We start from the raw sequence: 25,484 nt of genomic DNA, 5'->3' as shown, positions 1-25,484 counted from the left end.
ATCAATTTTTAAAGCTCTGAATGCGGCATGTTGCATTTAGTGTGACCAAAACAAAATTTGGAGTCTCTTCTCTTCTCTTCTCTTCTCATCTCTTCTCTTCTCTTCTCTTCTCTTCTCTTCTCTTCGCTTCTCTTTCTCTTCTCTTCTGCGGTTGCCATGGTCTCTGTACTAATGGCTGGTGCCCGCTGCTGACCGGATTTTTGCCCTGCTGGAGATTGCCATTGACAGATGCGCCTGTATGCAAGAGACCACATACTGGGAGACACAAACAGCAGCGCTCAATTGATGAAGATGTTGCAAGTCATCTAGTCAACCACTGGGAAGGGACTATTTTGAGACCTGGTCATTTAAATAACTCCTTTCCTGTTTAGTAACATATTGAGTGGTATATATATAGCATTTATACTGATTTTTGATAGAACATTTAAGCTACTTTTGGGAAATTGTTTGTGCTTAGGGTAGAGATGGTGAAAAAACAAATAAAAAAATCTTCTATATTGAAAAATGGGGTGTGTAACATATCCGATAGTTTGACCACCAATTATATTTCTCCTGCCTAGGGGGAACCTGCACTGTTTCTTAGTGATACTATTTAACACTTTGGGCGAAATTACAATTAACAGTTGAATGTCAGTAGTATGTTGAATAGTATTCTTCTTCATCATTTTGTGCCTCTCACTGCTCAGAGTAGTAATTAGGCCAGTGAAAAAAAAAAACCTAAATAGATTAAGGACTTTGTTTCCTGGCTTGTATTGGTCAACTTCAATATGCCATCTGAGAGGTTTTATTACCTGTTGAAAGTATTTGTACTGAAGATGATAATGCTGTGTCATCAGGGAATTCCACTGAATAATCCGAATCACCTACATCTAATCCATTGAACAATCGATTTTATAGCAAGAACTCGACTTCAGAGAGGAGTGGAGAAGACGCCCTGTCGTGACTGTGGCGTTTTTAGTCTTGTCTGGAGTAGTTGTTTGTGCCCATTATATTTATCTTCCATCAGGGTTTTATTGTTCTGTCTTTCAGGGCTATCGGTAATATGGTTGTTCAAATGAGGGAAATGTACAAGCAAATAGGCAAAAAATCTAAGATAATGAAAATACTTTTTAAAACTTATTTCTACAATCAATTAGTCAAGGCACAATTACAGTGGTGTAATTTGAGATATCATAATCAATATTTAACAATAAAAATAAAACTATTTCATAAATATAGTTGCAGAAAGTAAGTCTTTATTGTATCCCAAAAACAATTTCTTTCTATCTATTCATAGTTCTGAAATGTGTTGTGTGAATGCTTTGATATCGCTCCCATCATATCTCCGTAATGGCATGAAGATCACATCTCCATCTATACATTAAAGAAAAAGAGTATCTGAGGGGGAAACAGTGATCTTGAGCCATGCCAAGTGGTTTTGCGGGTGTGATCAGTTTCAAACTATATGTCTGGGTATCTATCTAATTTACTTTGGTGAGGATCATAGTAAAGTTGTTACTCACCTTGTCACAGGAGGGCTAAATGTACTTCCCGAATGCAGCATTAACTCACAGCACAATGCAGAGAGGGCGTATCGACTATGTGTTCTTTGTTACCATACTCCAACATACTGAGACTTCACCTGTGGCTACTAAAAAAAAATAACCACCTAACATTATCCTACAAGCAACAGGATTGCATTGGGGCCTGTAAACACACTACAGTATATTGTGACGCTGAGCTTGTCACAGTATTGTTGCCTTGCGTATCGTCAGTCTCACATTCACTACACGCCTCTTTCAGATTAGCATAGCATGACAGCCTATTCCCTCACAGCATTACTGGACAAACTGATGTCATGTTTATGTTTCATTTTTTCCCAAATTGCTGTGGTTGATGGCAAAAGTTAAAGGCTGTTCCACTGATGTTGACATTCTCTACCACAGGGCGATTCCGTTAAAGGGATAGTCCATCCAAAAAATTAGGCATTCTGCTGTCATCATTCACCACAGCCTCATGACTTTCCATTTGTTCTATGGACATGAAAGAAGAGATTCTGCAAAAATGTATCTTCTTTTTTTGTTCCATAAGATTTACATTAAAGTCAATAAGGTAAATTTTTGAACCCCAAAAACTAAAATTCATACAGATTTGAAATGACATGTCAAGTGCTTTGTTGTCAGTAAAAGTAGGAATCATTGAGGACAGAAGGTTTGTTCATCCTATTTCTTGGTGACTGAGAACAGGCAAAATGTAAAAAAACATCATGTAATGAGGTGTGCAATATGTGCTTTTATGCTTCTGTGACACCCATAATCGTCTTTTTGTTTAATTAATGCAGAAGTGTTTCAGTTGATGAACCAACTATCCAGGGATTGTTCCGGAGAACCTGCGAGAAAAACAGTATTGTTTTGGGTCTCACTAGTGTTACATTGTTTTTAAGGGGTAAGGAGGATTATATTTAACCTGTCGGGGTTTGACTTCGATCCAATACCATGGGCTTGCAATGAAAACCAAAGCAATGAAGGCAAAAAACAACAAGTGTTTATTTACAATGTTTACTGCTGGAAAATATATATCAAAACAGCTCGCAGTGATGATGACTGTGTCATATACACAAGGTAAGCGGCATACGGTCACCTGTTGTACTTTTTGTTTTGAAGTTAGGGAAAGTACTATATATTAGGCGTATCTTCGGCATCACTGAAGATTTCTTCTTTTTTTGCTTTAGTTAGTGTAGAGGTGGTAATTGAGTTATAGGGTTATCCCATGGAACAAAAATATTGTGCTCAGTGGTGGCTTTTTTCTAAGCTCAGGAGACTTAGATGAAGATTCTCATATACTTCTCATTTTACGTATCAAACCAGCATTTTCAGAGATTTTCTCTACGAAAAACCTTAGGAGAAATGGAAGTAGACACAACTGACACCATGATAAATATTTGAGAAAATAAGAGTCAAAACAGAGAATGTGTTTTTGGAAGAAACATTAGGAATATCTTCTTTATTGTCCTTGCTGCAATCTCTATCCAGGCTCCAATATAGGAATATTTTATTGCTCAGTGGTTGCTCGTTCTAACCTCAGGAGACTTTGTTGTGATTCTCATGTAATTTCTGCATGATTTTTAGTCTCAACAGTGCCTCAGATGTTTCTCCTAAACAATCCTAAGGAGAAATAACAGTAACAGAACCTGAGACATGAGGAAGGGCTGAAGAAAGGAATCCCAAGATGGGACATGGGAGAGAAACGTGTGTGTGAGAAACAGGGAGGTCTCATATATGGCTTGCTGTAATCTCTTGCAAGACTCCATTATAACAAAACATTCTACTCGCTCAAGGTTGCTGTTGATTTTTTTAATTGCAATGGGGGTTTCCACCTTTAAGGTACAGGAATAGTAGGAGTAGAGAACAGGAAACAATTGGGCAAGGTGAGAATTAACCACCAGGACGCACTGGAAACGTACCTTTTAGTCGTTGATTTCGAACCCATTTTGTCTGAAGTGCAGTTGTGCTCCACGTCGATGTGCTGCCCACAAGGCTATGGCGCTGCCGAATGTGCAGAAGATGTTGGTCTAGCACCCTCTCCCGGGATATAATGAAAAACATGGATTCTAGGAGCACAAGGTATAGCTCAAATATATTTAGACTTTTTCTAAGTATAAGTCAAGCTATACTTAAATGTCATATTAAGTATATTTTCTGAGGAGTACATAAAAGCCCATTTCTGAGAAGTACATAAAAAGTTAACTAAACCGCATACTTCCCTGTTTTTAGTTTAAAAGAAGTATACTAATAGCACACTTGATAAACTTCTTTTTCAAAGGGAAGCTTCTCTCACATTACCGCTTTACACAGTAAGAAGAAATTTATAAAATCATGATGACACTCAACTCTACCTCTCATTTCATCCTGATGATCCGACGATACCTGTTCACACATTCAGCATGTCTAACACAGGACATTTCTTGCTGGATGAATGACCATCACCTTCAACTCAACCTCCCCAAGACAGAACTGCTTGTGTGTTCCAGCAAACACCATCGTTGCATCACAATTTCGCCATCCAGCTAGTAGGCGTATCAACCCAAACTCCTTCAATAACAGCCAGAACCCTTGGCGTTTGTGTCCTATGATTAAGGATCAGCTGAATTTTCCCTCACCCACCACATTTGCTAAAACTGCCCAGTCCTGCAGATTTGTTTTGTACATACACATTAGGAAAGCTCAGGCTCTTTCTTTCAGAACGTGGCACACAACTCCTTGTTCAAAGTTCTTGTTTTGTCCAGCACTGGACTATTGCCAATGCTCTTTCTCTTAGCAGGACTTTCAGCCCAATTCCCCTTCAAAATCTCTACAACTATTTCACAATGTGGCTGCAAGATTAGTCTTAACGATCCAAAAAGAGCACATGTCACCCCTCTGTTCATCGTTTGGGATATAATAGCTCCTTTGCACAAAAATTCAAGGCATTGATGTTTTTCCTACAAAATCACCACTGGCTCTGCCACCCCTTTACCTAAAACTCACTACTTCAGGACTTATGTCCCTTCTTAGAAGCTTGCGTTCTGCAAATTGAACATCACATTTTAGTCCCATCCCAAAGAGGTCACAAAATCACTTTCACAGACTTTTACATTAACTGTTCCCTCCTGGTGGAAGGACTTGGATGCCAGCTCAATATGAGCAGCTGAGTCCTTATCCATCTTCAAGAAACAGCTGAAACACATCTCTCTTCCATCTTCATTCAACCCCTTTAATTCTAACACTCGCTATTCTAATTTCTTTTAAAAACACTCGACCTCTACTCGACCATCCTTAAAAAGCCCTCTAACCACTAGTATATATCTATTCTTTTTTCTATTTTATCTTCTTGTTTTCCCTTTTTATTTAATACTAAAAAACCTTGCTATCGTGTACCTGATTAGGCTCATTTGTAAGTTGCTTTGGATAACCCAGTGGCTGACTAAATGAATAAATGAAAATAGTAAAGACACATGGGAACGATATTTTGCCAATCATTTTGCAGAACGTTCCGTTTTTTTAAGTTGATGAATGCTAAAAAATGAAAAAACAATGACAGTCAATACAGAAGTGTACAGACTTTAAAGAACTCAAATAAAGCAGACCACTTAAATAGCAGAAAAGTTTTCTTCTGTTTGGTGTGGATGCTAGTAATTGTTTTAATCATCTTTATGATTATCGTTTTTGTTTTTGCTATGAACGGGACTTACGAGTCTTATTAGTAAATTTTGGGCCTTAAGTCTATTAAATGTTTTTGTTTCTTTTTTTAGGGCTGAATTAGTTTTCTTTGTTTCTTCCTACTTTTTCTTGTTTGTTTTCTTTTTTTAGGGCTGATTTACAGGCTCTTTATTCAATTCTGATCTCTATTTGATTCAATATAAATTAATTTGTATTTATATCAGGTATAGTATGTCCAAAATGTCAAAACCTTTTAAATTCAATTGCTCTTTTTGTTTCAGAAGGAGGGCCTTCATTGATACAGGAAAAACTATTCGAAAGCCGTTCATACCCAGACTGGGGGAGAGGTGTTGTAAATAACTGGTAAAAATATGTAAAAAATTATTATTTTTTTTCGAACAAACTAGTATGAGAGCCTGTTCTAGTACACCTCCAGCCCAAGACATTTTAAAAGAGCATAATAGGACCCCTTTAACTAATGTGAACAGAATTTTAAAAAAACATGTTATCATGGTAACCTACTTGCTAGACTAATTTTAATTCAAAAAGCATCCTGAGCTAAGTTTCTTTAACTTTCAGTTCCTCTTTCTTTTGTCTGTCAGAGCAATCAGCAAGAGTTTTCTGTTCTAGCACAAGTACATGTTTTCACTGTTTAATATGTACACTTACTTGCTACCTACTGTAGCAACCTCATAAAAATCTCCCTTCTGTGACGCCATCTGCCTGTGAAGGCCAAAGCAGCGCATGACTCTAAAGCCCTTAATCATGAGAAAGAGCCTTAGGCAAACACTGTTAATAAATCTTACATTCAGTTTGCATATAATGTGTCCATTTGCTTTTTTCTATACATTAATGGGCCCAAAACAGGTTTAGTTCTAGTTAGTATGTTATTAGATCAAATGCCATGGTGGCATGTGTTTGGTTACAGGACATCACTGCCCCTTTATAGAATTGCTTTACCCTCAACCTATTCTAATGTGTAATAATACGTGGGAAGGAGAGAGAAATAAAAGGATAAACCATTTTCTCTTGCACTCATTTCAGGTCTGGGCTTGTTTGCTTTCTCTTATCATCATCTTTTCCTTCATTCATTTTTCATAAAACCATACATTTATGAATGTACTCTCTACGTTCATTTTTTTTTTTTTTTTACATTTTTTTTTTTTTTTTTTTTTGTTAACAGTGCTTTTTGAGTGCTGGATTTTATCAATTTTCCCTGATTGAGATCCAAATGGAACTAAATGAAACTTGTCACTTTGTGTTATTCAAAATGTAAGACTTTTAAGACCAGTGGTTGTACAGACTACTCTTTTTCTTTCCTTTTTTAAATTTTATTTTTGCTAAACTGTGACTTCAGAAATGATCATTTGAATAAATAAAATCTAACACATTTTCAGGTTTCTCCAGAAATATGCCCATGGCATGAGGCTTGTAACAAATTTTAGCTCAAAGTGAGATGAACATAATTAATCATAATAGCTTATTATTAATTCATTAATCTTCAGGAATTACTTTGTAGCATTATAGCATTAATAGTACAATAAAATGATTTGTTCATCCTCCGGAAAAACATCTTCCGGATGGACTATTGTTAATTTGTTTATTGACTTCTAAGTAAAATTATTCTCTGGCCATGAAAATAAGTTTACTACTAATACATTGCTCCCAGAGCATGTAACAAAACCGGAATGTTTAAAGTGACCTCGTCCGATGAGCATGCAGCAAACACAGACAACCAAGTGTGAATACATGTGGATGTTTATTAAACTACACTGCAGGGGAACATGCAACATCTGACTAGACACAAACATACACACATTAAACATAGATGCCAACACAAGGAAGGCATGGATAGAGAGAGAGAGTGAGATGCCGCACACTGTAGAGAGAGAGCGCCGAGAGAGAGAGAGCACTGTAGAGAGAGTTAGTAGTGCTCGTTCGCAAGAGAGTAGAAAGTAATAGTGGAATTTACTCATCAACTAATCAAAACCTGTTAAGAACCATCAAAGAATCACATCACCTTAATTAAAAGGGGTCTAAGCCTAGAAGTGCATCTAAATAGTTAACAAGCGGTTACTTGCATTGGTTCTGTAGTTGCTGAGTAAAGTGTCCTGGTGCATGTATAATGCGTAGATTCCTGTTGAAATCTGTTAGGAGTAACAGCTTCGTCATTTCATCCTTGGGGTGACTGCTCCGAAGTGATTTAACAAGGTTGCTGAAAACTGCCAGAAGAACAGACTCCTCCCGGAAGGGGAGTCACGGGGTTTCCCAGGTGATGGGTGTCTCCGGGAAACCGCAAGTGAAGAGAAGCCCACTTTTTGGGTGTGGGAGAGGTTTTTATCTGTTTTCCCTGTAAACCCCCCCTTTTGGTTAGATTGACCAGTAACAAGGCGTATAGTTTCAGCCGGAAAGTGTTTCTTTGTCCCAGTGACACCTCATTTCCATGCTTTATGACTGTCCTGACGAGTTGGTGTTGTTTTACTTAAAATATGGTACAAATAGTATGATGCATTTCATGATCACAAAGAGTACATCATGGTTTGAGGAATAAAGAGCAGATCATTTTGATACCAAGAACGAAACATTTAGAAGATATTAAACTAGAGATACATTCATACACCGGAATATTAGCATTACGAGCTTAACTAATACAAATAAACAGTGGTAACTAGAATAATGTAATAGGGAAACATACAGACAACACATGCATATACCAGATGCATTTGTAACTGATTGATTATAGTCTAAAATAAAGAAAACATCTTTGTGTGTGTGTGATGTGTTTTAAAATTGTGGAGATAGACCACTGGTCTAGTCAGGCCATTGGTGCCTGGCACAGGGGTCATTTACTCCTCCTGGAATGTGTTTTGAAGTTCGCTGGGGAGACCAGAGAGTTGATCTGTACAGCATCTTCTGCCATAATGGGGGTAACCATTGGCCATTTATAGCACCCATATAACTAGAGTATGGGGCCAGATTCTGTAATTTATATGCAAATGTCAAAAGGCTATAAGGAATTTCTAAAACATAAAGCCCAAATGATCGTACATGATCCTAAGCAGATGCTACAGGCTGTTACCAGCACACTTTACTTTTGGGATGGTACTCTGCAGATGATGAGCAGTGCCTGGTTTCCTTCAAACATGATGCTTGGAATTGTGGTTCATCAGACCAGAGAATCTGGGGTTTCCTTTAAGTGCACTTTTGCAAATTCTAAGTGTGTTTTCATGTGTCTTCACTGGAGAGAGGATTGAGATTGGTTCACACAACCATAAAGCCTAGATCGGTGGAGTGTTGCAGTGATGTTTGTCCTTCTGTAGATTTCTCCTATCTCCACATATGATCATGGAGCTCAACTAGAGTGGTCCTGTCAGGTTCTTGGTCACCACTCAAACCAAAGCCCTTCTCCATCAGTTGCTCAGTCCTGGTTGTTTTAAACTTTTTCTTCCATTAAGGATAACAGAGACTACATGCTTCTGTGAACCTTCAAGACAACATATTTATACCTCCAAATTGTGATTGGTCTGACCCCCTCCCTTTGTACTTCTACCTTTTGATGAATTCCCTATCATAAACTAAATAAAGTCTCTTCCCCTACAGCGACTGTCCCCCCCAAAATACCTAAAGCTTGCAATTGTTAAACCTTTGCATAAAAAATCAAATATTGACCCTACCATCCTATCAAAGACTTATAGACCCATTTCAAATTTAATTTTTCTTTCAAAAACCTTAGAAAATGCTTTGTACAATGTCTTAGTACAACTGCAGAGTTTTTTGTTTTAGTCCAAATAGTATTTTTTGAAAAAATTTCAATCTGGTTTAGGAAACATCATAGCACTGAGACTGGGAAAAAAAAAAAAAACTGCACTTTTAAAAGTGTTGAATGATATTTTATTATCTGTAGATTCAGGGGACTCTGTGATACTTTTACTATTAGATTTAAAGGGGTCATATGATGCTGCTTAAAAATATATATATTTTTTTGTATGTGGTTTAATGAAATGTGTTTATGTGGTTTAAGGTTAAAAAGAAACATTATTTTCCACATACTGTACATTATTGTTTCTCCTCTATGCCCCGCCTTCTGAAACGCGTTCGATTTTTTTACACATGCTTATCGTTCTGGAAAGCGAGAGTTGCTCTGATTGGCCAGCTATCCCAGTGCGTTGTGATTGGCCAAATGTTTCAAACGTCTGATGGAAATGTTACGCCCGACGACAACATGTACTGCTATGGCGGTCCCCGAGTCAGGTAACACCGGTTCCGGCATGAACAGGAAAAAAACAAAACAATAAAACCCATTACAACGAGGCAGTTGTTGCATCCAGTGGGCTGACATAATTACTGATTATAATGACTTATACTGTCCGTTTTTTACATGTTGCGTTTGCATATTTGCACCATGTAAGCATAAAACCATGTCTGCATTGTGATCGGAGAAAACGGCAAACAACAAGTGCTACTCTACACTGCTCAAAATGTCACGTTTGAATCATCAGTGACAAATCCTTTACATATTTAAACCTACTTACACTACCCTGAGTCAGAAGCGCCAGACTGTCCTTGCAAAGAGTGAGAGTGGCCAGCGGGCTTGAGTGAGGAACAGCCAGGGCCTTGAGTAAGGAATGGCCCGTGGCTTGAGTGAGCGGTAGCCAGTGGCTATAATGAGGAACGGCCAGCAGATTCGACAAAGGAGTGGCCGCGGGGCTCGGAGCAACCACATGTGACGCGACACCGGGGCTGGATTCAGCTTCGTCCACGGTGAGCACAAAGTTGATGTATTTCCTCAGCGACCAGCACAGATCAGCGGATATCGTGCTCTTTTGGAAGGCCAAACAAAGTAGTTTCTCTTTCACAATGAAACACACAGCTTCTCCATGAAATGGCGCCAGCGGGCAAAACAGTGAGAATAAAAGTTACGCCTTCTTTTCCTTGCGTGAACATCTTGGTGGTGTTATGCGTTATGCAACTCTGGCCCATGCCCCCCCGTGGCAGAGTCTTAAACTTTTGATAATGAGAATATCTCTTTGGATTTGAGACTTTAGTCTTTGCAACTTTTACCAAAAGATCTTTCTTTATGCACCAAGAGCTTGTAACACTCCAAAGAGAAAGGAAAACTTTAAATCACATCATATGACCCCTTTAAGTGCTGCGTTTGATACTTTAGATCATAGAATCCTTATATCACGCCTTGAACAATGTGTGGGCATTACAGGTTGTGCTCTTGACTGGTTTCAATCCTATCTTGAAGACAGAATGTTTTCTGTTTGTCTTGAAGGTTTTTTTCTTCATCTAGCTCTATTTTTTGCATTTTGGAATTCCTCAGGGCTCCATTTTGGGGCCCCTAGTTCTGTTCTCATTCTATAGTAGGCTTCCTCTGGGGTCCATCCTTACTAAGCTTGGGTTGGTCATTTCATTTTTTAAAAATCTAACCTGCCCTTGAGGAAAAATGATGAAGAGACTTAGGATCAACTGAATACGTGTTTTGTCTTGATATTAAGTCTTGGTTTTCTTCAATCTTTTTTTACATCTAAATGAGGGCAAAACAGAGGTCATTATTTTTTGGGTCTTCAGGAACCCCCTTGAAATTGTGATTTGGGAGATCTGGATTCCTGCAGAAAACTGTTTGTGTTGGGTGTTACTTTTGACTCCGCACTCAAGTTCGATAAACAGATAAATTCTGTAGTTAAATCCAGTTTCTTCCAATTAAGATTGCTATCAGAAGCCAAGAGTTTTTTATCGTTTCAAGAGTGTGAGAGAGTTATCCATGCCTTTGTGTCATCACGGCTTGATTATTGTAATGCCCTTAATATGGGAATAAGTCAATCAAATATAAATCGACTTCAGATGGTTCAAAATTCACAAATTTGATTATATCTCGCCCATATTATTCTCTTTGCACTGGTTGCTGATCCATTTACAGAATCAAGTTTAAAGTTTTACTGTTTTTTTTTTTTAAAGCTCTGAGTGGAACCGCTTGAACAATTGCTGAATATCTCTGTGATCTTTTAAACCCCAAATACAATCTTGTTAGATCACTGACTCACTTCTAAGCAGAAAAAGTATTGGGGTGATGGTCCCGAGATCTAGATTGGAAGTTGAGGGGTGACCGTGCCTTTTCAATTGCTGCGCCTAAACTTTGGAAGTCTTTTTCAAGTCTTCCAGTCTCCCCCGATTAGTCTTTTTTCAGAATCTAAATTTAAATTAAATCTAAGTTAAAAAACTTTATCTTTTTTCCAAGGCTTTTTTTTTCCTTTTTTTTTAAAAAAAAAGCAAAGTTTATTTGGTGGCAGGGCTTATGACCCTCCTTAGGCAGTGGGTGGACAGTAACGTAGTAGCTTTACTTCGTTACTGTACTTAAGTACATTTTTTCAATCTGTCTTTTATTGGAGTAGTTTTTATTTTTTTGAGTAACTTTTACTTTTACTTCATTGCATTCCAAAGCATAAAGATCGTACTTTTTACTTCACTACATTTCATAAAACATATTGTTTACTCCTTATAATACACCCACGGTGCTCCGAACATGCAGAAGCATTGTCTTGATTCTTGAAAAACCCCCACGCCCCCGAAAACTGATTTTTTTTCAATGAATCTTTAAAATCGGTTTGCAAATCACACCAAACGATTCATTCCCGAATTAGAATGATCCGATTGCAGCTGTTCTCGAGTCGACAGCTCACTGATTCAAATGAACCGTTTAGTGCGAGTCTCCCAGTGAGCTGAATTCACAAAAGTAAGCTGGGAGATCCTGTGTTAATTAAAATTGTAACTGGGGGTAAAATCCCTGATATTTAGGTCAAAACTGTCCAGTTTTTTTATTTGTGAAATAAATCTGCTGTAAAGGGTGATATATTTAAAACCCACTGAAATGCTGCTGGCAGACAACATCAGTGTGGTTTTAAGTAAAAAAAAAAAAAACCTTAAAATAACAGATTAAAAAATGATAATAAAACTCATGCACGTTTTCCGCCATTCTCCGCTGCCATAACTTTAACCGTTTTTGAGATTATTTATTAAATGCTACACATTTAGCCCTATGTGACTTCTGTTTTTTATATTGTTTAAACAGTAAATATTTTTATATTGTTTGGATTAACTAGCCTATTAGACAGATATGAATGTTTATTCATAACCATACTGAAAATAAGTAAATATTGTTAGCTGATACTGTCTAGCTAACAACTTGCCTGGTGATAAATTGAGGAATTTTTAGATATATAAGGTCCAAATATTTTTATATTCAATCAACTAAATAGAGATTACATTATTTACAGGGAAAAAGAAAGGATTTGAATGTTTCCAGAACATGGTAAACTACAGTAATTATCAAAGTGGGAAGTGACGCCCTCTTGGGGCATTTGGGTGTTTTTACACCATAGACAAGGTTTGAGAAGAAAAAAAAAATCATTATGAAAATCTATTATATTTCCTTAAAATGTTCTTCCCTAACTTTCGCCTCATTCTCCCATGTCATGTTTCCCTCAAAATGTGTTGGCAAAAAGACAACACCTTATTCCATCATGTAATAACTGTGGTGTTTTGCAAAACAACAAACGTCTTAAACTTGTTTCTTTACTGGTGAAAAAAACAAAACAAAACAAAAAATCTATCTTTACTTACTTACCTTACCAATAGTGGGTTATTTTTAGCAAAAGCCCAGGTATTTTGAGGCAGTAGGATTATTACAATTAAATGACGTAGTCTAAATAAAATTGCAAATAAATCTATCTCTCGTACTTTTTTTACTTAAATACATATCAAACATTGATTACTTTTTGGTACATTTTTAACTCCAGTAAATTTGAACAGAGGGTAAAACTTTATAATAACGTTCAGTTTGAAGTCATTTATAAATTTCATTAGTTAATGATGAACTAAATCCTTTTACACACCATGACTAAATATTCATAAATTATTAATCATGATTCAGTTTTAACATGTTAGTAATGTTTTAATTAATTCAGTTATAAGTCCACTTTATAAGTTATAGTTTTTAGATGATCCACGCAATCATTTACAAAACATTAACTTTAAAATGTTCATAAATGATTACTTAGTGGTATGCTATAACGATTTTACATAATGTAATTGTAATTTATCTTAAAATTATCAAATCAAAAGTTCTACGTCAATCCAGCAGCCTCTGTTCTCACAGGTTCTGTTTGCTCTAACCCATTCTTTATACATTGAGTACTCGCAAGGTTGCCCACTTTCTCCTCTGTTATTGCCCTATCCGTGACCCTTAGCTCAAGCGTCGGATGATCTTGAAACCTATTGCTCCCATAATTATACGCATACTCATCATCATATTTCGTATGACTGGATGATATCTATTTGGTTTGGAGAAGCCGTCACAGGCTGTTCTCATGTATTGAATATTAATTTTGGATCCTCTCTTGTGTTCAAAATTAATTGCGAGTAAGTCATGTCGACTTCCTCAATTCTAAATTTGATCCGCATTTCCCTTTCTGTACTATTCCATTGGTTCAAACCTTTAAGTACGTGGGGATAGCTGTTTTTCGTCCCCTGCAGGAAATTCTTTAAAAAGACGATAATAGTATTATAAGCCCAAAAAATTCTCAGATTTTGGAACAATTGGTCCCTCGTCTTCCTACTTCTCATCAGGCAACGTATATCGGCTGATTAAAATGAATGGTCTCCCACGTATTAATTCCTTTTCTTCCATGATTCCTCTCGCTCCACCAGTTTGTGCTACTGGAATAACACGTTGATGCTGTGTTTTTTTTTTCCTCCGCCCTTTAATCAGTTTGGTTTTGACCCGTGATGCTTCCTGTATCTTGGAGAGCAATCGAGGACTCTGTTGTTTAGTCCATATAAATTAAAGCATCTTGTTTTTTCAGAGGGTTACGCTTAGGCAGTGTTAAATCCAGGTTTCGGTCCCATTATAACCCCACCTCCTCTCCACCACATTTGGGAGGGATGTTGAAATATGTTCACCAACTAGTTTACAATATGGCATAAGCATTCGCCAATTATTTCCACAACAATAATCTTTTTTGTCAGGCAATACTCCATTATACTTTGTCCACAATTGGATCTCATAATACAGTCAAGACACTCTGGGAGATATCTATGATGGATACGGCGGTGACAATCCTTCCAGAATCTCAAAAACTCAATATAATCTGCCAGGCACTTTTCCTATTTTATATATTTGCGCATTAGAATCGGCCCTACGGGGCATATGGGGTGCACTGGAAACTCTCAACTGCCTATTCACCCTTTGCGACAAACTCAATCCTTGCCCTCCTCGGAGGAATTTTCCTCTTTCTGCTTCACGTCATCTATCTTTGGTTTCTTCTTGAGCATTCATACAAACCTTTATCTATTACAACTGTTTGGTCTAAGGATCTTAATGAGGCCTGTGCATGTTTTATCTTTCAGATCAGATCATGGGGAATGTTTAAACTGTCTATCTAAATACCCTAGACCACCAAATGATTCATTGGAAAATTGCTTGCATAGGTTTACCTTGACTTCCAATGAAACGGGGGGGGGGTGGTTTTATATTGAATCTGTCATCGGCTCCTAAGGTAAACAACAAGATGTTTACTGTTAGCGCTCTCACTGCAGCAAAAAAAAGTTGCTAGTCAAACATTGGAATCCTCCTCACAAATGGACAGACAAACCTTGACTGTATATTTGTTTGTACATTATCTCGATGGAATTCTCCACTTTAGTCGTATACATGGATCTAATGTGAAATGTTTAATTTATGGCATTCATCTTTTAATGTTGTGTCCATCTTTTCTAAAATCTTCCTGGTACATATTCTTTTAAATTGGGATTTTTATGTAGTGAATATTACTTAATTTAGTTTTATTCGTATTATTTACTTTATTTATTTATTTATTATTTTTCTTCTCTACTACCCTTAAGTCTACCCGGGGTGGGGTGGGTTGGGATGGGTTCGAACTTTTGCAACATGTTTACTTTTTGTTTTATACTACTGTTTCCCCAGAAGAAAAAATTTCAATAAACAGATGTTAAAAAAAGTTCAAATCATGAAAATAAATCAACCGATCATTAGTAAGATTGGTTTATAAGTTATTAGTTGATACATTATTTATATCAATTATAAAATCATTGAAGTATTTATGTCAAACTTGTTTTGTTCAATCAGATATACTCAATAAAAACAATGTGTAATCATGAACAAATGATGAACAAACCATTTAGTAGATTGATCAGTAATGATTATATTGACAAAGCTGCAAGCTGGGTCTGTGTTTAAAAGCACACAACAGCAGGTATGCTAAAGCAACTATTGTTAAGAAGAGCAAGTCATTTGTTTGAAGTGGATAAACTTTATAAATGCCTAGGCTGTAATTAGGCATCACGCTATAATAGGATGGTGTAGTTCATAACCATTCTCTCTAGCTCTGTATCATGCTTTAAGAAAATTTTGGTTTCTGTTTGCGCTTTGATTTGAATATTTAGAGAGAAAAGGTACTTTGATTATGGTTGCACTTAATAAGACTATAAGAAATAACTGTTCTTTTTTTTATGATCCTATTTGTGAAAAAAAGTGTCAAATAGGAAGTCAAACATTCTACAAACTCATAGCCTGCAAGTACAATTATATAGGTCTGAGAGGGACTCATGAATAATATGAAAGAGGAAGTCAGTCAATTGAAAAAAAAAAACAAAGTTTTTTTGTTGCGAATATTTTAACAGTGCTTGGAGTATTGTCTTTTATTGCATATTATGATTCATACTCAGAAAAAGCAGAACTGAGATTGCAATTTAAATTTCAAGATTTCAAATGCACCTGCAGCCAAGTTAAGATTAAGATTGTCTTAAAATGAGTGTAAAAATCTTTGTCTTGTCTCATTTCTTGTGAACCCAATGGTCTCGTGTATGGTCTCAGATTTTCTTGCCTTCACTTTGATGTTGCTTAAAATCTGTTTCAACCTGTTTACACTTATATTTGATTCTTTGACCTTGGCATTTGTAGATAGTGGCTGTCATGCCAGCCAGAGAAAATTAATTATTCTTTTATTATTATATTCTGTTTTCTAATGTAATTTTCATAACCAGGTGTTTCTGCTGGCATTAAGCATTACATTTGTGTTTTTGCATTAAGCACACATAACATCTCACTGAATTTTGATTACTTTTCTTTTAAGCAATCGTTAAACTCTTTAATTGTAAATTTTAAACTCTTTAGTTTAAAATTGTCCAGTTTCATATTGTTATCATTTAAAGGGGTCATATGGTGCCATTTCACAATTTTCGTCTTCTCTCTTGGAGTGGTAAAAGCTCTTGGTGAAATAAAGAAAGATCTGATGAAGTTGCAAAGACCTAAAGTCTCAAATCCAAAGAGATATTCTTTATAAAAGTTAACACTATCGCCACATAGCCCCCCTGAAACAGCTCGTTCTAACATGCCCCACAATCTCCTATATCACTATGTGGGAAGATTTTGCATAATGCCGCCCAAAATGTTTCATGCAAAGAAAGAAGGCATACCTTTTATTCTCATTGTAGTATTGTTGTTGCCGCCCCCATGTCCAGTCTATAGACGCTGGTGAGTTTCATTGTGAAAGCCGAAGCTACTTTTTTTGGCCTTCCAAAAGACGGACGATCTACTCCGCTCCGTCATGCCTGGGGCTGATCTGTGCTGGGCACTGAGGAACATACATCAACTTTGCACTGTGGAATCACCGGATCGGCTTTTGCCTGTGGACCGAAGCAGAGTCCGGCCCGGGCTTGTCACATGTGGTTGCCGCAAGCTCTTTGTCGAATTCCGCCGTCGCCGCCCTTTCTCAACCCAAACACCGCCTCGGCCTCACTCCACGCGGACCGCGGTGTATTTGGCAAAAACTTAAGGCTGGACAACCTGATCACAAATTGCTGCTGCCCGCATACTATGCAAAACGTCATGACCTCTCCGCTAAATGCTGGGTGTGTGTGATGTGGGGGCTGTGAACCATTATACCTACCAGGGACTAAGATCTAGTGTCCTAGAATTCGCGCTGCATAAGGGGACATCTTGAATGGTGAAAGATGAAAGCACTTGCCAGGAGTTATCTGTGGTGGCCAGGGATGGATCAAGAGACCTCACGAGCGGTTGACACTGCAGTGCCCTGGGCCTGCCAAATGACCACAGAATGCACCCAGAAACATGTGCCACTTCACCCTTGGGAATGGCCAGCATCTCCATGGGTGCGGGTACATGTCGTTTTGCTTTTTTTAAGGACCATTAATGGGATCGAAGTTCCTGGTGGTAGCTGACGCCTTCCTCTGATTTTTCAGACCATATCTTCGCAGAATGGTAAAATAATGGCATCAGACATGTCACGCCTGGCCCCATGGCACCCAGCAACTAATGGGACATCGACAGAGCGGGTTGTACAATGGCCTTAAGCGAGGACATGGTACTCGAGAAATTTACACTCCAGCAAACGCTGTCCAACTTTCTGTTAGTATACAGAAATGCCACCCCATGCAACTACAAACCAAACTCCAGCTATGTCTGTTCATGGGGCGTCACTTCATACTAGGTTGGAATCTTATACTGCCAAACAACTGGGCAAACAGGGCAATTTGCAGTTGGAGAAACGAAGCTTTGCAGCTGGAGCTTGCAAAAAGCTACAGGGGTGACTGCAAATGGGTTATTGCTGTAGTTAAGGAGCAAACTGGACCATTGACTTACCAGGTTGAGCTGTCGGGTGGTACACTATGGCGGCGTCGTGTTGACAAGTTAAGGAAAAGTGCACTGACAAGAGCAGAAGAGCTCTCGATTTAGCCTGCTGTTTCTTCTGTCTTTCAAGTAGAGCTACCATCATCCCCTTCAAGCATAAATGGCCAGAGTCATTGTCCTCACTCTCCCATATCTTCACCATCTACACCCCATTCTGAAACCAGCACTGTTTCAGCAGACACTGACAGGGTGCCCTGTGAGGAAAGAAGCTATCCAACACGTGTGCATAAACCACCACAGAGACTGATAGAGACTATTTAGAGTCTAGGTTACGGCATAGGCCATGGTAAGAACAGTACAGTACATTGATGTATTTTGTGTGGGAGTTCACACACAGAGTTCACAAACACTTCACAGGAAATAAGTGCTACATTTTATGTACTTCTTTTCTTGAGGGAGGAGGAAATGTTGTATATCACCAACATAACAGACAACATCATGCCTGTTTTGCATGTGGTGATTCTGTTAAGTAAAAGTTCAAGTGAGTTTCATGTATGCACCTCATTTTGTGTTTGTCCAAGTATCATATCACAGACATAACAGGAATCATTTAAGTGTTTTTATTGTAAAAAAAAAAATTACAAAGATGTTTAAAAACCTGTTTTTTTGTTTTGTTTTTTTGGGGTGTAGATTGATGTGGGGGAAAAAAACTAATTTAAAGCAGTTTAACATGAAGCAGCAACATAACAAAACGAAAAAAAATGAAGGGGTATGAATACTTTTCGCGGCACTATATAATCAATATAATATATCTATAATATTATCTTAGGATATTATATATATATATCTATATCTATATACATATATACAGGTTGCTGGTTCAATATAATTAGAATAATCTATCCAAAAGTTGAATTAATTTCACTAATTCCATTCAAAAAGTGAAACTTGTATATTATATTCATATCATTACACACAAACTGATATATTTCAAATATATATTTATTTTAATTTTGATGCTTAAACTGACAACTAAGGAAAATCCCAAATTCAGTATCTCAGAAAATTAGAATATTGTGAAAAAGGTTCAATTCATTGAAGACACCTGGTGCCACACTCTAATCAACTAATTAACTCAAACACCTGCAAAAGGCTTTAAATGGTCTCTCAGTCTAAGTTCTGTAGCTACACAAACATGGGAAGACTGCTGACTTGACAGTTGTCCAAAAGATGACCACTGACACTTTGCACAAGGAGGGCAAGACACAAAAGGCATTGCAAAAGAGGCTGGGTGTCACAGAACCTCTGTGTCCTAAAGCACAGTAATAGAGAGGCGGAAGGAAGGAAAACGATGTGGTAGAAAAAAGTGTACAAGCAATAGGGATAACCGCACCCCCGGAGAGTGATTGTGAAAAAAACCCATTCAAAAAATGTGGGGGGAGATTTCACAAAGAGTGGACTGCAGCTGGAGTCAGTGCTTTCAAGAACCACTATGCACAGACGTAATGCAAGACATGGGTTTCAGCTGTCGTATTCCTTGTGGACAAGCCACTCTTGACAACAGACAGCGTCAGAAGCGTCTCGCCTAGGCTAAAGACAAAAAGGACTGGACTGCTGCTGAGTGCGTCCAAGTTATGTTCTCTGATGAAAGTAAATTTTGCACTTTCCTTTGGAATCAGGGACCCAGAGTCTGGAGGAAGAGAGGAGAGACACACAATCCACGTTGCTCGAGGTCCCAGTGTAAAGTTTCCACAGTCAGTGATAGTTTTGGGGTGCCATGTCCATCTGCTGGTGTTGGTCCACTGTGTGTTTTTTCTGAGGTCCAAGGTCAACACAGCCGTTAGACAAGAAGTTTTAGAGCACTTCACGATTCCTGATGCCGGCTGAACCAACTTTATGGAGATGCAGATTTCATTTTCCATCCAACAGGACTTGGCACCTGCACACAGTGCCAAAGCGACCATACCTGGTTTAGGAACATGATATCCCCTGTTTCTAATTGGGCAAACTTCGCACCAAACTCGCCTGACCTTAACCCCATAACAAATCTATGGGGTATTGTGAAGAGGAAGATGAGATATGCCAGACCCCATACCCCGAAGAGATGCGGAGAGCTGAAGGCCACTATCAGAGCAACCTGGGCTCTCATAACACCTAGCAGTGCCACAGACGATTGACTCCATGCCACGCGGCGCTTGATTGCAGTAATTCAGGCAAAAGGAGCCCCAAACTAAGTATGGAGTGCTGTACTGCTCATACTTCCATGTTCATACTTTTCAGTTGGCCAAGCATTTCTAAAAATCCTTTCTTTGTATTGTTCTTAAGTAATATTCTAATTTTCTGAGATACTGAATTTGGGGATTTTCCTTAGTTGTCACTTATAATCATCAAAATTAAAAGAATAAACATTTGAAATATATCAGTCTGTGTGTAATGAATGAATATAAGGTATACAATTTTCATTTTTGAATGGAATAGTGAAATAAATCAACTTTTTGATGATATTCTTATTATATGACCAGCACCTGTGTGTATATATATATATATATATATATAAATATAATATATATATATATAATATAGATTATATATATATATAAGGACCTTCTCTAATCAGAAAAAAAACCGTGGGTGGACAGAACAATCCATGCAAGCAGTAAACAACGCACTGCTGCATACAACGCCGGTCTTTTGTGTCGGAAACATGAGCGAGTAACAAAAGCTTTGTGGCTATGCTATTGCTCTCCGATGCGGGTAAGAGCCGCCATGAAACTCTGATACAGTGGAACGAATAGAGTCCATCATCTTTCAGCTCAAGACTCCCGACGCACGTGGCAGGTACTAAGGACCATCTGTGCCTTTGGAAATAAATCCTCTGCAGATTTGGTGAGTAGCAGCATCCATCACTGGCTGACAAGCTAAACTCTTTCTAAGGCCGTTTTGAAAACAATCTAAGGCAGTGCGAGTCTGACAATCAGCGCGTCAGGAAGCAGCAGTCCAGAGCAGCAATAATAATGGAATCACTGTGTCTGGCGGAAGAGGTTCGAGGGGCCGTTAAAGTGAGAGTGAACGTCAGGAAACGCAGCCGGACGCTGATGGGATTTCGGCCGTGTTCTGAGGTCCTGCGCTGATCAACCTCTCTGGTTTGTTTACAACCATCTTTCGTTTCAAGTTTGTTTTTTAGTGTTTTTAACAAAATAAATCACATTCACAGTCCCCCACCCCTTAGAATAACGTCCATTAAATCATCAAATGGAATTGTAAGAACCCAGTAAGTCACATACAAAAAGCTTGACAAAACATTAACCTGATTGAACTGTTCCTTAAAGTAAAGACTCTGATCAGCTGGATTGAACTGTTCCTTAAAGTAAAGACTCTGATCAGCAAAAATATATTATAAAAGGGTCCATAGTATTGGCATTATTTAAACAGACTTATCAACATATATCATAAAGAGCGCCAGAACATAACAAATTGTTTTTCGAATACCTAATTTTTTCGAGGCAGAGACAAGACATCATATCTTTGATCTATTTGATGTGAGTGGGTGGCAAGGGGTTTTTCCACTTTAATAATATTGCTCTACATGCGATCAGGGAAGAGAAAGCAAGGACCACTTACACATTGATGCTGACAACCATACCTCCTCTGGAGCGACCTCCAAATAATGCCACCAGAGGCTCTGGCTCTAATCTATGCTGAAGGACCGCAGAAAGGGGGAGAGAATATGGATCGCCAGTAATGCTCTAATTTGGGGCATGTCCAGAACATGTGAATTAACGTTCCCTCAGCACACCTGACATCTATTGCAAATAGGGTTAGTACCAGGAAACATTTGAGCTGACTTTGGATATATGAGCTCTGTGCACTACTTTAAAATGTATAAAGTGAAGGCCGAGCACATATTGATGATGAGTGGACCTGTTTAAGGACGCAGTTCCATGGTGCTTCAGAGAGTGGTCTGTCAAGGTCTTCCTCCCAAGCTCTTTAATTGTTATCCCAGAGCTGAAGATGCCAGATTTATCATTAAATTATAAATAATAGAAATTGAGCCTTTAGTTATTGCGTTACATGAAAGGAACCTATCCAAAGGATTTTTCAGAAGGCATCATTGGGAAGTCTGGTACCAAGTAATTTCTTAACGTAATGTCTTACTTGCAGGAATCGAAAAAAATATCTGCCTTGGTAAGACCGAAAATGTAAACGTAATACCAAGAGAGGGATCCCTAAAAACACCAAATGCTTTCCTGAATTTGGATCCAAATTTCTCAAGCACTGGGCAAATCGACAGCACAGTATAAGAAGTCAACTGTAAAGTAGATGCAAGAAGTGTGGGAGGGAAATTTGCTTGTAAGCATTTATTTCCATGTCCACCCAGGACGGAATATTGGGCAAAAGGTGATAATGACAATCACTAAAGTGTGTTTCGTTTATGTTAGCTGCCCCCCGTCAGTAAAAATTTAAATTAGGTAAGACATGTACCACAATATCGCATCTAGGACCTTCGGAAGGTATGCTTCGCATAGACGCAGCGCGTGCTTTGACCATTCCAAATGAAAAGACAGAGATAACAGAGGTTCTAAAGATTTAAAAAAAGACAGGGGAAGCAACAAATAAGAGCTTGTAACACATTGAATAGAGATATAAGAAATTTAGGAAGAACCACCATTTTCCATGTGAATTAATGTGCCCAATGAGGGAAATCTTTTTTTTTATAGGTCTGAACCATTTAGAAAAGATGTTTATTAAAAAACACTTTTCAAGAAGCATGCCCAACTTACGTTTAAAAAGATGCTTATGGCGGGGCGTGATTACAGACCCCACGATAATTTCCGGGAGCCTGATTTTTGACTCGTTCCTCAGGGGTATCGTCTTGGACCATACTTATAATTGTGTATATACCTTGTTAAGTGGAAAAGAGTGGCACCTCTGGTGCCAGCTTAAGCCCTGTAGCATTTGAAGTAAAGCCAACGACATAAAATTATCAAGCAAAGATAGAGCCTGACGGCTTTATAAAGAAGCTTGGGGATTTGATATTGAACAATTAGCAGTGGTAGACGTCTGCCGAGTAGAGTTACCTTTATGCACGGTCCTCACCACTCGGGCTAATTTACCAGTCAATATGCTGACTCTGGTGTAGGGCCCGATTGATAAAGGCTCAATAACTAACGCACAAAATAAGTAGTGGGCTTAGAGGGCAGCCCTTGTGGAGCTCTCGCCCTGATGCAAATATTAAAGGTCTAAAGTTCCAGTCCAACTATTGTTTAGCGACTCTATGCCGTTGGCGCAGCACTATAATAGTAATAGAATCCCAAGACGAGAAAGAATGGGCCCAAATGACCAAATTTTTACTAAAACTAAAAAACCCCGGTAACTCCTATCAACCGGTCCGAAGGCATTCTCTGAGTGTCTTAAAGAAGCAAACAATATGGACATGGCCTGATGTTGAGAGTAACCCACATTAAGTAGCGCCTGCGATGATTCCAAATGATTATGCTTTTTCATTTTTTAAAAACCTGTTTGTACAGATTGTAGATGACCGAGATTTAGCCAGCAGACACTTCCTCTGAGAAGAATCGCGGCCACACGCCTCAAACGTTGCAAAACAACCCTTTAGGATGACGGCTAATAGTGGGGGATATTTTGCTTGGCAAAAAAACCCCTCATCTCATACCCCGCGACGAGGGTTCATGCTGTATACAAAGTCAGAATACAACATCTTGCTGAAATTCATCTAATATTGTTTAGAATCAGTCTGTGACACTCCCCGTTCTCTAGACGAAAGACCAATTTAATTTGTTTAGACTACGCCCTCGCAGATCTCCGCTACAACTTTTTCCCGGATTTTACCCCCCACCCCTTTCATCCAACACCACTCCTGGTTTTCTACACGGTCTCTATACATTGTTGAATGCAAGTGTCAAGCGCTGATTTTCTTGCTTAAGACGCTTCGTATACAAATCTGGCATGGGAGACCTGTAGCATATTGCTTATCCTTATTTTGAAGCCATCGGCAAGTGAAATTTGCTTTTCTTTATAGAGATTGGTCTTTATTAGCACCGTCATGACCATAATTTGGCCTACCAATATAAGCCTTTCCTCCAGTGCTCTTCCTATTACCTGTGCAATCGTGAAACTTCTGCTGATTTATTAACCGTTAGAACCAAAAGGACTTTGGTCAGCAACAAAGGAAACAAAATTATTCTCTGCCACGAATGAGTATTTTATTGGAACCCAGACACATTCCTCGTAGTAGTTGCTGGAAATTTGGAAAGGTCAGATCAAGATTACCAGAAGAGCAAGTAGTCCGAGCTATGCATATTACTTTGATATGCGCAAGGAACTGGTTAATCTAGACCATTTTAAAACACATCATCTCAGAACAACAGTATAAACCAACTGCAGACGCGTACAAGAGTGATGACACATTTGGAAAAAAAAGAATACCCTCTCTGTTTTTTTCCAGCTCCAACGCCGCCAATAATACTACCTACCAATTCAGAAAATAATTATTTGGAAAAAAATGGAGAAGGAATTTGTTTGGCCAGCACATGGTCCTAGATGTGACCCACGGTCAGCACAGGGTCAACCCCCTGGCAACCGTCTAAAGTTCTCCCCACAGGATCAGAGGATCATTTGAGTTTAATCAGGAATAAGAGAGTTAACTTGTCGAGCATGTTTAAAAAAACCGACATTTCATCAAAATTAGGAGCATAAAAGTGTAGCTAAGCTAAATTATACATAGCGTGCCTACAACAACTATATAACGGCCATTCTTGTCTGATATAATATCATTTGATATAAAGGGTACATTCGTATTTATCAAAATAGCCACACCTCTTGCCCTTGCCTGGAAAGAAGAATGAAAAATCTGCCCCTTCCAACCATTATTGAGGTGATTGTGATCTGCGATGCGTAAATGGGTTTCTTGCAAGAAAGCAACTTCTGCTTTGAGCTGTCGAAGATGTGCAAGAACTCTGTTTCTCTTAACTGGATGGTTTAATCCCTTGACGTTCCAACTCAAAAATCTCAACTCTCTACCCATTAGAGTATCTATCAAAAGTCTGTGATCGGAGAATGAAAATAAAAGAATTACAAAAATTAAAATAACATCAACAAAGAAACAGCAAACATAAAAGTAGTAAAGTCAGCACGATGCCATCTCATACCGAAACCAAACCCACCCACAAAATCAACCCAACCCTCATAGAACATTACAATGACAGTAAAACTACCCACTAAAACAAGAACTAAGTGTTCTGAAGACTTCCTTATTCCACCTTACCTTATATAATCCTCAATCCCTTAAAACAAATTATCCTCATTATACAACACATAGATAACACTGACTTACGCTATCAAATTCTGGTTATGCTACGCATTTCCTACGAGCAGACCCATGTGTCATCATTACGATCCCTGGGATATACTTGAAAACCTGATCATAGCCTGACGCACAGGGCCAAACAACCGCAATGAGAAGGTTTCCCCTATAAAGAAACTAAACTTGCAATAAACCTCTCTGCAAGAAGTACCTTGCGACCCAAGAAAAACTTAAAAATACACGACCCAAATCTCTACAACACATTCTGATTCAACCGATTCGGGATCAGATCACAAATAACCCAGCATCAATC

This window comes from Cyprinus carpio, chromosome A12, assembly GCF_018340385.1.
Source record: "Cyprinus carpio isolate SPL01 chromosome A12, ASM1834038v1, whole genome shotgun sequence".
In the NCBI taxonomy this organism is placed as follows: domain Eukaryota; kingdom Metazoa; phylum Chordata; class Actinopteri; order Cypriniformes; family Cyprinidae; genus Cyprinus; species Cyprinus carpio.
Note: the sequence above shows the minus strand (reverse complement) of the source record.